At 44.5% G+C, this 14,893-nt stretch overlaps 3 pseudogenes; all 3 read right to left on the reverse strand.

Annotated features, from left to right (window-relative positions):
- Positions 1-3,363: 3,363 nt before the first annotated feature.
- LOC119326932 lies at positions 3,364-3,463 on the reverse strand (annotated as a pseudogene).
- A 314-nt stretch (positions 3,464-3,777) lies between these two features.
- On the reverse strand, positions 3,778-3,883 carry LOC119326999 (annotated as a pseudogene).
- Positions 3,884-3,943: 60 nt separating this feature from the next.
- LOC119326997 lies at positions 3,944-4,037 on the reverse strand (annotated as a pseudogene).
- Between the last annotated feature and the right edge of the window lie 10,856 nt (positions 4,038-14,893).

The raw sequence follows: 14,893 nt of genomic DNA on the forward strand, positions 1-14,893 counted from the left end.
CATCCTATGTTCATGTCTGTTTCTACAGCTATTGTTACGTGTTTGCTGCTGTTATGCATGTCTTGCTGTTCTTCTAGTTTGCTAGATTATTGCATGCTAGTATCTCTTCTAGTCATGAATTATTTACTGGAATTAATCATGAACTTGCCTAATATTCCAACAATATGTATCTGAGTTTCCTATCAATACAATTATAGCATGGATAATAAACGATTATCATGAACAAGGAAATATAATAATAATAATAACTAATTTATTATTGCCTCTAGGGCATATTTCCAACACAGACAACCTATATAAGAAGGCGCTGGCGAGTGGAGTGAACTCTAGCTCACTCACTCCCTCCTGTAAAAACCTAGCCGTCATCTACTGTTCATCTCTCTCTTTATGACAATTCCCTTCAGCGAGAATGGCAAATCCTCACCATGTTCAATTGTGTCGTTCTCGTTGAAGGGTATTGTCATGGCTGCCACGCGCTCCCCCCCTAAAGGTTTTGTTTCCTCACAAACAAGGACAACCATTTTTCAATCAACACCCTAAAGGTTTTGTTTCCTTACAAATAAGGACGAAATTTGAACAAGTTGGGGAAATTTTCACTAGAAATTTCGGCAGCATAACGCATCGTCGAGTAGAAATTTGAGAAGCAATGGAATTATATGTATCACATATTTATTGTTGAGTGTAGAAATACAACTCACATGTGTGCTCTGCCTCATCCTATACCATCCATCAATACCATTACCAGGATTGATGATATTTAAGAGCTACAGTACTACCTACCTAGTCCAATGCATCCATCCTACCAACACAATGCAACACAACAGTTCTCAAGAGAACTACAGTAACTGGTCTTGACGAACAACCAACTAGTCCATCCATCATCATGGCGGCCTCAGGATTCACCACCCCGACGTCCGTCTCCTTCACTTCTTCAGTCACACGACAAGCTAAGGAGAGACAGCCACCATCAATAGCAACCAAAAACCGTACGACAGGCTTGAATTTACACCATCCATCCGTCTCCGCGCCCTCTCCCTCCTGTTGTTGTGGCTGCAGGCCCCTACCTAGGCAAAGAGACAAAGGGAGAACAAGATCAATTAATTAATCAGCAGCCAAGTTACTAGCTCTCCACACCACAACAGCAAGCAAGCATATCTAATAGAATCAACACTACGAACAAAACACAACCAAACAACTACAGGAAGAAGCTAGCCCGGTCTAAATTCCTCAATCGGCTTTGCTTGCTTTGTTTTTCTGACCCCCTATTGTTCTCGACATTACAGAAAAAGGTACAACCACAAGAAGCCAATTCTTCTCGGTGCTACAGGAAGCTACATCAAAATCATTATGATCCAAAAGAAAAACTACAGTTTTCATCATATTTAAAATCAAGCTTTCGGCATAGAAAGTTGACACATCCTAACTAGTCGACAGCCAAATGGGGAACAAGTCTCAATTTCGATAGAAATTTAGCCAAAATTATGACAACATGACATCACAAAATTAACACAAAATTTAACATATGACACAGATTACTTAACCATAACTTCAACCTTCAGGTTACTAAACAAGTTTGGAACAACAAGTAGTGTACGCAAAGACACATTGGAGAAAGTAGTAGCAACAGCCAGCAGCCTCGCACATAGAGATACATGCACATATACATACATACTGTAGGTTGAAGGCAAGAGCTCAACAAGCAGTAGCAGCTAGCAGCGGACTCAGTACGGTAAGCACAAGTAGTGTAGCATAGCAACACGCACCACTCTCCACACAAGCAGGCAAGAAAATGGAAAGAGAACAGAGCACCACTCTCCACACAAGCAAGCAAGAAAATGGGAAGAGAACAGCAGCCATGTGCTACTCGAGGCATACCTCAAAAATCCAGCTCACCGCTTGGCCATCTTCATGAGAAACTCTAGCCACGTAATCTGCCTACACATCATACTGAGAGTTGCAGTTCCAAATATTCTAACAGATTCATAGGAAGTTCACATTGTTGTCGCTGAGCAAGGGGAAGAAGAGAGACTCAGGAGGACTCACCTTTAATGTTTTGTAGCCGTCACCGTCAATGTAGAGCTGGGCGAAGACGATGAGACCGAGCCCAACCTACGCAGCCAGTGGATGCACATGCATGAGGCAAGAGGTCCGAATTAACTGCCTAATTTCATACAGCAAACAAACATTCGGTTTTCTCGTTACATCAAGCAAGAAAATGAGGCAGTAAAGACACTTGCAAACCATTCAATTTATCTATACACACATATCAGAAAATCGTAAGCGGATTGCACAATAGTGTCGTAAGATAGGAACAGGGCTTCCGATCAAACCAACAAACACCATCAAATAAATGATTAACCTAGCAAGGTAATAGCCATTCCGAAGCCCAAATTTGTTAGCCAACAAAAAGAAATCCTACAACACTAGCTCCATATTAAGGAAAAGCCCACAAAATTAAGAAAGATTAACTTTCACATGCAATTCAGCGAACCTGAGAGTTTCCATAATGTTAATTATTCTAGCCACTTGTAAATGCTAAGTAGGCATTGGCATTTTACACATGAAAATAAAGTCACTAGACATGAGGTTTTGATCTCTCCAGAATGAACTTGCCCTCTATGTTCTGGAGAAGACAACATTCCTCATCATCTCAGAATCCAATACACGTTGCACAACGCCTCACTAGACATGCCTTGGTAAAAAGGGATCTATATCAAATGTCGTCTAGTCTAGTACTACCTTCGCTGCTAAATATATGACATTTTGGCAGTTCAAATTGAATTGCCAAAACGTCATATATTTAGGAACGGAGGTAGTACACATTAGCAACTAGAAACAACCATGTTGCAGTACGCCAGCTCGAGGACTCACCTTTAATGTTTGTGCCCATCACTGTGGACAGCTGAACGAAGATGATAAGACCAAGCCCAACCTACACTGTCGGCGGACGCAGAAGGCAAGACATCCCAATCAACTACCCAATTTCATACAGCAAAAAAGTTCAGTTTTTTCTCATTACACCCAGCAAGAAAATGAGGTAGAAATGACACAAGCAAACCATTAAATTTATCTATACACATAGATCCTAAAAATCGTAAGTGGATGCTAGTAATCATAAAAGGACAGACCCAGTGCATAGAAGCTCCCACACAAGGTGGGGTCTGGGGAGGGATTATAGGAACCTAGTCTTACCCCTGCAAAGTGCAATGCAGAGAGGATGGTTCGAACCCAGGACCTCTTGGCACAAGTGGGGAGGACTTCACCATGCTAGTAATCATGTTGTTCAGAAATGAGACTATCTATACACACAAACCATTAAATTTATCTATACACCCAGCAAGCTATGTAAGATTAGTATTGACAAATAACTGAGCAGAGTCCCTTAGATGTTATTTGACCATGTGATCATTTCTGCATGAGTCATTACAGGTCTGTAACTGTAAATTGGCTCATCACGGTTGTCAAAATCAAAACACCAAGTGTTAACGGGCATTTTTGCGTGACATGTGCATGCATGTAAGAGCCACCTGCTCCTTGGGAGAGAGAACTCGGAGGGCAAACAAGAGGGGCGAACTCAGGTTACAACGAGATGACGTTGCTTCAAGGAAACAAGTCCACTGGCAACTGATCCGACTCAAAGATTGATCATTGCAATGACCGAATGACGCAACACAAACAAATCGCAAGTTCAGCCAGATGAAAAATCACACAAAATTCAGAGCAAATGTAACCCTATAATTCGAATGGATGACACCTAGATTCAACAGTCCCTTGCAGATTGTTCACAAGAGATGGCTTCGAACCCTCTGATAAGGATTACATGTGCACACAATATAAAGGTTATCATATTCAATCATTTGGGGAAAGGATCCTCATATTCAATCAACTTCTAAAAAATGAAACAAATCAAATAGGGAAGATGAAATAGGCGAAACAAACCAAGATAGACTTCTAGCTTGGAATCCTCTGATAAAGGATTGCAGTTTCGCACAGTATAATCACAGTCAATAATTTGGGGAAAGGATCCTCATGTCCATTAAATTTTTTTAGCTGTGTGCGAGAAGGATATGGGTGTGATTCTGCGATAAAACAACACATTTTGTGTTTTTGTCCGTCGTGCCAACTCTGCTTTGTTGCAGCACATATGAACATTCTTCCATTGGTTTAAATTGCAAAAGCGTCCACAAATGCAAGGCACAAGAGAAAGGCACTCCCCAAACATTACAGATGGTATCCATCAAGGAAAAGCCCACAAAATTAAGATTAACTTTCACATGAAATCCTGCTAATCTGAGAATTACCATAATGCTAATTATTCTACCCACTTGTCAATGCTAACTAGCATTGACATTTTTCACATGAAAATAAAGTCACTAGACATGAGGTACTAATCTCTCCAGAACGAACTTGCCCTATATGTTCTGGAGAAGACAACATTCCTCATCATCTAAGAATCCGATACACGTTGCACCACACCTCACTAGACATGCCTTGGTAAAAAGGGCTCTAAATCAAATACTCACTCTATCCCATAATATAAAAAATGCTCTTGTATTATGGGACGAAGGGAGTACCATCTAGTCTAGTACACGGTAGCAACTAGAAACAACCATGTTGTAGTACCCCAGCTCGAGGACTCACCTTTATTGTTTGTGCCAATCGGCCGTTGCTGTGGGGAACTGAACAAAGACGATGAGATCAAGCCCAACCTACACTGCAGGCAGACATAGAAGGCAAGACCTCCCAATCAACTGCCCAATTTCATACAGCAACAAAGTTCAGTTTTTTCGCATTACATCCAGCAAAAAAATGAGGCAGGAAAGACAGTTACAACGTCCCACGCCGTCCGTTGTCGCCGGCCACATCTCGGACTCCGCCGCCACCCCGCCTCCATCGAGCGGCATCCCCGACCTCGCGCGCGATCGGCTTGATCACCCGCTCGCCGCCGCGATCCGCCTCATCTATGCCGTGCGACCGACCTGGCCCGTCGGTTACGCGCGCCTCCGCAGGCCCCGTGAAGATCATCCCCGAGTTCAGCGCACCCCTCCACCGATCGAGCAACGAGCTGCCGTTGCGTCGCCCCGTCGGGCCGCAACGCCATCACCCCATGGTTCTCCTCGCGGCTGCACCGACTCGCGGGTCGCCCCTACGGGCCATAGTGCCGTGATATGCGGTCCCAGCCGCTGCCCCGAGGCCATCCCCGCGGTTGAATCGACCCGCGCTCTGCCGCTGCACTGCCCCTTCGGGCCGTAGCGCCGCGGCCCGCGGTCCCTGCCACCGCCCTGAGGTCTTCCTGCCGTCGCCCCGACCCGCCCGCCGCCGCTGCGTTGCCTCTTCAGGCCGTAGCGCCGCGGCCCGCGGTCCAGTCTGCCGTCACCGCGCATTGACCTCACGTGGTATGCGCCGCGCCATCTCCCTTGGCGCAGGAACGCCACCGTCTGCGCTGGTCTTCGTCACGTTGTTAGGGTTCTTGTCCTACTTCGAGCACTGCCGCCGCGCTCCTAACCTAGCCCACGCCGCCGCTCTTCTTTGATCGCCGCCGCCGCTACCCCCGTAGCCGCCGCAGCCGCCCATCCACCTCCTTTGTCTTCGTCCAGCACTAGTCCGTCGTCAGCGTCGTCGTCATCTACCCCGACCACTTCATCTATTCCGACCACCGTTGGTCACAATGGCCTCGCGCCGATGGACACCGCACTCGTCGTCGAGTTCTTCTCTGTTGGCCCCTCCGACTTCTCCGACATGGCATATAGCTCGTGCAGGTCCCAGTCTCCGCATGCCCGGTGCTGGCAACACCGCTGCGTGTCTTCATCCACGACGTGTCCCCGAGCCTGGCAAGCCTGGTTGGCACTTCGTCAACTTCGTCTTCGTCCATCTATGCATGCCCGGTGCTGGCAACACTGGTGTGTGCCTTTGTCCACGATGTGTCCCCGGGCTTGGCGAACCTGCCGCAAAGCGTTGTCAACAACATCTTCTTCCCAGCGCACCACTACTCCGACACCACTGCGCCCATGCTAACTCGGTGTCCCCTTGCGCCTGCGACTCCACGTCGACTTCCTCGACACCGGCCACCCGACTCGACATCGACCACGACATTCTTCGTGCGGATACCTCGACCATGACTTCACCACCCACGCTCTCGGCTACATCGACAACGACACAAAGGGCTACCGCCTTGCTTGAGCAACCTCGTCGGTTTTCACTCCAGCCAAGACTCCGCGATGCATCGACCGTTACGACTGTGGGGGGATGTCCGTCGGCTTGCCTTGGCTTGCCTTTGGATTCTTCTCCAGTCTCACCGTGTGCATCGCTACATTGTGACTGCGGGGGGGTGTTGAGTATATTGGTTATTACGAAAGATGAGATAGACTAGGATTTGTTCCTGCCTTGTCTTGTACTTCAAGTAGATCATTGTACTCTTATATATATGCCCATGAGGCTCAAGCAATACAACAACTATTCCACCAATCTCTCTCTCTTCTAACACTACCGAATTAGTCTTTCTTTAGGTGATTGTTAAATTGAGAATTTGGAGCTACGAAATCGACGGTGGCACTGGCCTGTACCACATGCACTACACCAGTGATACTGCATCTTCAGCGGTACGTATGGTTAGATCAGTATACATACGTGGCTTAACGCGTCTACATTTATTATTTAACAGTAGCGTCGCCGTCCGCGACGTGGAGCTGGGGCTCCAGGAAAAGGTTTACACATGCATGAGCGACCACCGGTGATCCTGATGGGCGCACCGATCACTCTCTGCCATAGCACGTCCCTTTCATGCTGCCGGTAGACCTTCGAAGCAAGTAGGTCCGTAGGATCCAAATGGAAACTAAGAGAATATATATGGGACACACTTTGACCTTCTTGTGTTCTCTTCTTCTGCGGATGGCATTCTTGTGATGCTGGAAAACTTCTTGGGTTGGAAGATACACTGACGCTGGAAATACTCAAGAGAAATTTCGCATGTTCTTTTGTCCATTACAAAATGCATACGACTAAACCAGTGTCGACGTGAAGCTACTAACCAGACAAATTTTTAAAAAGCAAGATGAAATGTCCACATTGGTTAGGGACATTGGTTAGCGAGTGCTACTTTCTCCGTTCCAAAATATAGTGTGCCCACGTTTTTCTAGGTTCAACTTTGATCATAAATTTAATCAACGAGACCGACTACGGCGGGAGCAAAACTTAGTATAATTGAAAAGTTCTTTTGAATATGATTTCGTTGGTATAAATTTTGCTCCTGCTGCAGTCGGTCTCGTTGGTTAAATTTATGGTTAAAGTTGAAGCGCGGGAACCGAGGACGCATATATTTTGGAACGGAGGGAGTATGTTTTATTTCTTTCTAGAGAAAAGGCATGCTCTTGACTTTATAAATAAAGCCATCAGGCAGACTACCGAAACCAATAGATTGGAATTATGTTTTATAATAAGGTAGCATACAGACCAGCCACAACAGGGCAAAAGGGCAGAAACATTCCTCCCATCCTGATGGACGTGGAATTATGTTTTATCTCATTTCTTCCCGGTAATGAGATAAAACATAATTCCACGTCCATCACGAGGAAGCAGCAAGGTTATGCTGAAATAGGGTAAACGCCATTGATCGAACATGGGAGATCAGCACTTCTATAGCCTCGCGGTCAATCTTCTTAGTCAATAATTTGCACTGCTGAAGATATGGTAACAATTTAAACAAACAATCGGCTGGTTTATTAGGAAGACATGCTCAATAGTAAATTTGTTTCTGGTGGTCCAAAAGACCAGGTAGGTTTATTAGCGAGTGATATAGACTCTTACAGGGTAGGTAATTCCATATAGCATTTTGTACTATCATCCATAAAAGATGGGCCAATTAAACGGAAGTACGGTAGCTGCTATACCATCCAAATCTTCAGGCTTGAGAAAGCAACTCATATACCATATAGCTGCTCTCTTAATTTTGACTTTGTTCGAAAAACGTCTTGTACGAGCCAGGCAGGAATATTAATGCAACCCAAGTCCTGACCATGGTCTGGTCCTGGTGCATATGCTTACACCACGGGTGATGATCATCGATACCCTATTTTCTTGAGAATTTGTGTAGTCATATATTTTCTTTTCCTTTTTGCGAAATGTGGTACTCCCTCCAATCCATTTATTTTAAGTTCCTTCGAACCATATTATTTGTCGCTAAATGGATGTATCTAGATGTTGGAGTACATATTTTTAAACACATATAGAAATGATTCTTAGTTCATTTCAACCTGCAAAAATATGCTCAGTGCAGCAACATGCACATTGCAGGAGCAGAGTCGAGCAGCAGATAATCAAGCCCTAGTTAGCGCAAAAAAGAAGAGGGACTAAAAAAAGACGAGAGCTTTCACTCCGTTTTCACCATGATTTTCCTCTATATCATCGTGGATCTCCACTTGTATGTGCCCGACGTATGTAAAATCCTTGGACCCGTTCCTGCGTTGCCACGTTCTACACATGCATGACCAACAACCGGTGACCCTGAGTCCTTGATACTGATAGACATGCACACTAAGAAGTAAGAACTTTCGACCTTGCACATCTCATTCATGCAACCAAGTAGACCCTCCGAGCCTCCGAGGGTTGCAAAAGAAAATGGTACCAGATACTTTATGGAGAAACGAGTAGGTCCAAATGGAAATTATGGGACAAAGATTGTGTTTCTTATGTGCTTCTTCATTCTGCTTCTTTGTGATTTTTTTCCTTGTTCCGCACGTGACATTCCGTGTTTTCTTTTTCTCATCTTCCACGATTGACATCCTTGTGTTAGACTGCCGCTGGAACACTTAGGGAAATTCTGAAAGAAACTAGAGGTTTTTAGTATTAAGCGTATGCCTCCTGACAGGGACGCATGCGTGCTTATATGCTCAACAAGGTACAAGATTCGGCAGGTGGTTTTGGGCTTGGCCCCTCATCCAAGCTATACAGAATATCTACAAGAGATAGAGCTCGCCTCTAACCACCTGCCTTAAGTTACAAGGTAATTAACACACACGCACATAATCATAATCGTGACATTGTCACGTTACAACTTAAGCCTATCGTCTAACAAATTCCGCAGGTCGTTCTTACATCCATTATAAAACGTGTAACAAGTGACTTGGAGCCACTAGCTCGGAGAAAAAAGCAAGACAAAACCCCCACATTTTAGTTAGTGGCAGATCTTTCTACCACATATTGTGCTCGATCTACTCCTAATCCTAGATGGTAGGGACCTTAATCTCATACTTCCTCCGTCCGAAAAAACTTGTCTCAAGCTTGTCTCTCAAATGAATGTATCTAGCACCAAGTTAATGCTAGATCTAGATTCATCCATTTGAGGGACAAGCTTTTTGAGACGGAGGGAGTAGTAGTCTATACTGTTGTCTGATAAGATGGCCAATCAATAGAATTAGCTGCTGCGGTAACATCCAAATTTCCATGCTTGACAAAGCAAACCACATAAAATAATTTAACTTCTGCACGCCCGGACGTCCTCTGTACAGGCTGCACAGGACGAAACATGCAACACAAAAAATATGTATGGTTCATGTTTTCAAACACAAATAAGAACAGCTTATAAACATGACATGAGGTTTTTCTCAAGTTCTAGTCAATTGGATTATCGGGTCGTAACCGTTGGATCAAAAATGAGTCGATGAATATGTTTCTTCTTCCTTTAACCGTTTTCTCTTCTCTCCTGGACCCGGCGTCTTCTCTTCTTCCTCTTGGAGCTGGTCCCAAACTCCCAATGACCATCCCCCTAGTCACCAGCTCTCTCTCTCTCTCTCTCTCTCTCTCTCTCTCTCTCTCTCTCTCTCCTGATCCAATTGTGATTATCATGCAACAGAGAAATAGCGCATAAAAGATGATTCACAAATCTGAATAAAAATGATTTTCCAAACAGCTAGCTCAGAGTGCAACATGCATGCGTTGATGACATACGGGATTGCTAAATATTAGTCGACTAAGATTCAATTAATGCTATATTCGTGAGATTTAACATGAGTCTGTATAATTTTTTTCTTTTGATTTTTTTACATGTTATGTCAATTGATTAAGACTTGGTTTAATCGACTGAGACCTAACTACGCCCATACACATAGCAGTTTAGCGCATCTATTACCACTATAAAAAGAAGAGAGGGGCAGATCCAAACAATTTTATCCGTCCATCTATAATATCTGATGGCCCATAATCCTTCCGTGTTTAACACAACAAGCCACGCATTAAGCCACTAATCCATCCATCCTCGCTAACCTGCACCAAAAAAATCACTTCCAACAACGCCCGCCCGCACGACCTCTCCCCTCTCCTCCCAACACCCGCACGACCTCCCCCACCCCCCTTCCACCTCCCAACGGACACCACACCACGGGAGGGCCTCCGTACGCCCATCCTCCCCGCGCCGTTCGCCGCCCTGCCATCGCCGCTGGAGCCGCCCGTCGCGCCCTTCGCCGGGGGTCGCCGCATCCTACGCCGCGGGAGCCGCCGCCCTTCGCGCCCTTCGCCGCGGGTCGCCGCGGGAGCCGCCGCGCACGATCCAGCGGCCTGGCGAACGCGGACGCGCGCGATCCAGCGGCCCGGCGGCGCCCTCATCCCTTGCCACTCTGGTCGCAGGTCTCCTTCCTAACCACGAAGTGGGTGCACGGGGGGTGGGCTCCGGCGAACGCGGCCGCGCTCCAGCCCGCGGCGCGGCGACGCCCGCTCCGCCTCTCCTCTCCGGCCGCACCGTTCTCCTCCCTAACCATGAAGTGGGTGCACGCAGGGCGGGCTCCGGCGAACGCGGTCGTGCGCGGGTGAGCACCGGCGAACGCGACGGCGCCCGCATCCCTCGCCTCTCCGGTCGCACGTCTCCTCCCTTCCTACAAAGTGGGCGCACGCGGGGTGGGCTCTGCCAACCGCGCCAGGAGCTCTGCTTCCGCAACGGCTGCATCTACATCAAGCTCGGCTAGCACATCGCACAACTGGTATGGAACGAAATTCTTAACTCTGTGGATACGCCTGAATTCGCTTTGGATTCATGTCAAGATTGCTCTTGATTGTTTGTATGTTGACTTTCCTACTTCTCTTTTCAGCAGGCTACTTGAATTTTAGGCGAGACGGCAGGGCTCACAAGCATAGCTGTAGCATTCCTGAATCTCACGTACACAGTTAAGAAATATTCTCCCGCTCGGAAAGTCATTTTTGTGCACTTGTTTTCTAGCTAGCCGCTGCATTCTTTATAGCCGAGAGAGATTGTTTTACTGCATGATGGTCAGGTGTAGCTACCATTAGCCTTACTGGAGCAAATCAACATTTCACAGGAATTTCATCATAAACATCGGCCCACATACACTCGAAATATAACATTCTTCTCTGGAATTTGAGTTTTTTTCAGAAGGTTATGATAATATTTATTTGTTATGATAATATTTTGTCGCTTGTATTTAATCCTTGGGGATTAGGATCTTTCCCATTCTGAGGAGTCCAATTGATACTTCCCATTATTTTTTAGAAATCTATCACATTATTTTCTCTGGCTACGCCGCACCTAGCTACCACATTTTAAGTAATATTATGTCTTAACATCTGAGGAGAGAAGGAATGAACCAAGGTATTCATGTCTTAACATGGATGGGACCGAAACTTGCTATTATGCACTTGGATTATGTTTCTTTTGTTTTTATTTTGCTAGCTCGTAACGTATATCATTTAATTTTCGGCTCTACCACATGATTTCATACTAATATCTGGTTGTAAGCATCTTTTAATTAAAAAACGTGTTTCTGGGTCTCCTTTGATATTGATATAAGATTTATTGCCACCAGTTTACTTGGCACAGATAAAATAGTTCTCAATTTTGTGCACAGTAGTATACAATCATGTGGCACTCAACAAAACGAGGCGTATCATTTTTTAAATTATATATAGAACAGAATCACATTTAAATCGTGTAATGGCAGTGTGTTCGTAACCCAAGTTCTCCAGGGACAACGACGAATTCATTAGTGCACCACGACAGCCGTTGTATCCATCGACTGTTGTTCGTGCTCGAATCAGGGCGGGGCCAATTGCCCAGATTTCGCTCCCCATGGTGCTCCCAAGCTGCAGCGACAATGAACGCTTTTTGTCCATCCACCCCTTTCTTTCCCCCACGTCCTACAAGGCTACAATGCACCCTTGGACTGTATTCATGTGGTAGTGACTCAAGCTTACGTTATGTGTGAGCGTTTGGTTCATTGGTTGGTTTCCAGTTATGCTTTGGGAGGCAAGATTGGGTTCAGACGAGTTGAGCTACCTGTTCTAATCGTAGAGGCTGAACTGCGAGTTTCAGAGGGCCATGTGCTACGTAATGGTGTGATCTATCTATTTTTCTTTTCTTTTGATGATAGCAATTTTTTGTTCAAGCGAAGGCTTTTGTTGATGTCCCAATGTGAAGGTACAACGCTGGCTCATATATCTTCATATTTTATCCTGTCTACAAATCTCCCAGATTTTAGTTTCCACTTGCTTTGAATCAACGAAAAGGAGACATCCAATAATTTAGTTCCCTCTTCCCTTGTAGAGTTGATGTTTCCTCTTCCTTTAAAGAGTTGATGCACAAGATTCATCCTGGGCCAAAGTTTGTGGAATATTTTCCAAAAACCAGTATAAACAAGAACCTATTATGAGATTATTCACATGATTTATCATAGGGCATGTATAGATTTGGTGCTAGGCACAAGTGAAGAAATAGAAATATTTTCCATCTCCATGCCATATGTTTCTTTTTCCTTATAAAGAACTTGTTTGTTTTCTAGATTATGGTTGTTCGGTTCATTGTCCCTGCTCCCTGCACCCACAAAGGTCAATGTTCAAGCAACAATCTTTAGCTAATATACCTTTTGACATTTGCAACCATACCAAGATTAAATTATAAATGAGATGTATTTGTAGTAAATTCATGGCCCAATATTGCAGATGCAGCTCACGAACAAATTTATTATTCAAGCACGGTTAGAGAGCAGCCTATGAATTGACTGCACCATTTTGAGTTGCTTTATTTACGAAGGCCTTCATGCTTGATCATGTGGAAAAAAATGTTGGCATGCAGACCCGCAGGAGGCTATAAGAAAATTATCTAATGACATTGCAAAATCTGATAGAGATTGGCTTGTCAGGAAGTGTTCTTGAACAAAGAGATTAGCATAAGGAATTATAACTGTGTTCTTTTTTTGCAGCAAACCACTTTGATAGGTAGTTCTGGTAAGGTAGTCTGTTTTAACATTCTTTTGCTCAGAACACTCTCTCATCCGCACTTAAAAATCCATAATCTGCTCATTCTATTCAGAACATAGTCTGTTTTAACATTGTTTTGGGAAAGAGGCATGAAGCACACCATGTAACCATTACTGTTCGTGCTAATTAGAAGAACGACAAGAACAGATGTCTAATATAGTACTAAAATCTTGTGTGATGTTTTAGAGGATGGCGAAGGCGGTGCAGGGAGCTGACGGCCTGTCTGCGGTGAGGAGGTGATGGAGAAACAACCCCACACTTGATGGGTAGGTGCCGGGCGGGGAGGGTGCCGGCCAGGAAGGTGACGCTGCTGTCAGCGGCGAGGTAATCAGGAAGGCGACGATGCTTCCGTGCGGCGAGGGGATCAGCCTGGGGATCTGTTCCTTTTTTATGGGATATATGTCTCTCTTTATTTGCGTGGCTTGCATTATGCGTGATTGTAGGGGTTTTGGTGGAGTGTGCCTGAGTTTGTATCCTCCTCTGCGGTGGAGTATGGTCAGTCAATGTAAATCTGAAAGTGCACACTAGAAACATATTACATTAACACTAGCCATTAGATTGAACTCAGTGGGCCTAATCATGTGGCGCGTTTAGTAAAGATTATGTTTGATATTTATAGCACATTTACATGGTAATCTTTGTTTTTTCCAGGAATATATTGGGCTCATACATGATGCTCCCTGATCCTGGAAAAATGAACAGAGAAGACGTTACTGATTTTGAATAAATTATTTTGTAAGGTTCACTACTACTAAAAATATTTTAGTACTGTGGAGGAACACCGTCAAATGTGCTTTGAGTTGTGGCTGCTCATATTTCAGGCATTTACAAGGCCATCAAGATGGTCAAAACAAAGATTCATGTATCCATGAGCGCTTGTCAAATTTATGCAATTTTGTACATGAATGGGTATCTTTAAGAGTGGCTCAAAGTCTATATCTGAGATGACGGCTCTCGGCAGAAGGCGAGGGCCCGTCTATTAGACGGATAACCACGTGGTGGCTTTCTATTCGTTAGCGTTTGCAGAGAGCAGGCTCTCGGCAAAGATCAGTGAGTAGCTCAGACTTCATATGAATAATCAACTAAAAGAATAGGTGAGTAGTTGAGACTTCATATAAAGAGCAATCATGTCATAGGTATCCACGCATTTTCTGTTTATATCATGGATGTATCTTCGTTTCTGGTTTTTTGTTTTGGACAGCTCAAACACCTTGTTTAATACTTCCTTCGCTCGGACTAACTGTTGTTGAAACGAGTGTATCTAGATACACTCATTGCAATGAGAGTTAGTTCTGGGCGGAGCTTGTATTTACAAGCCTTTTTTGCCAACTGTTCAAATAAGCTCTTATTTTGTGTAAATGGTCAAACAATGCACTTCAAATAATTAAGTTGTTATCCCAGGAATATTTTGGAAGATGTTGTACTTATCATCTCAGATAACCCTTATTCATTACACAAACTGCATATTACATTTCTGTACTACTATAGATGTTTGATATATTGTGCGTATAGACTAGCACATATCACATTTCTTTGCAACTATAGACTAGCATATCACATTTCTTTGCAACTATAGATGTTTGACATAATGCGTGTTAGTACATACATGCGTCGCACGTGCAAGCTTACTAGTGTA

Source organism: Triticum dicoccoides, chromosome 6B (genome assembly GCF_002162155.2).
Source record: "Triticum dicoccoides isolate Atlit2015 ecotype Zavitan chromosome 6B, WEW_v2.0, whole genome shotgun sequence".
In the NCBI taxonomy this organism is placed as follows: Eukaryota; Viridiplantae; Streptophyta; class Magnoliopsida; order Poales; family Poaceae; genus Triticum; species Triticum dicoccoides.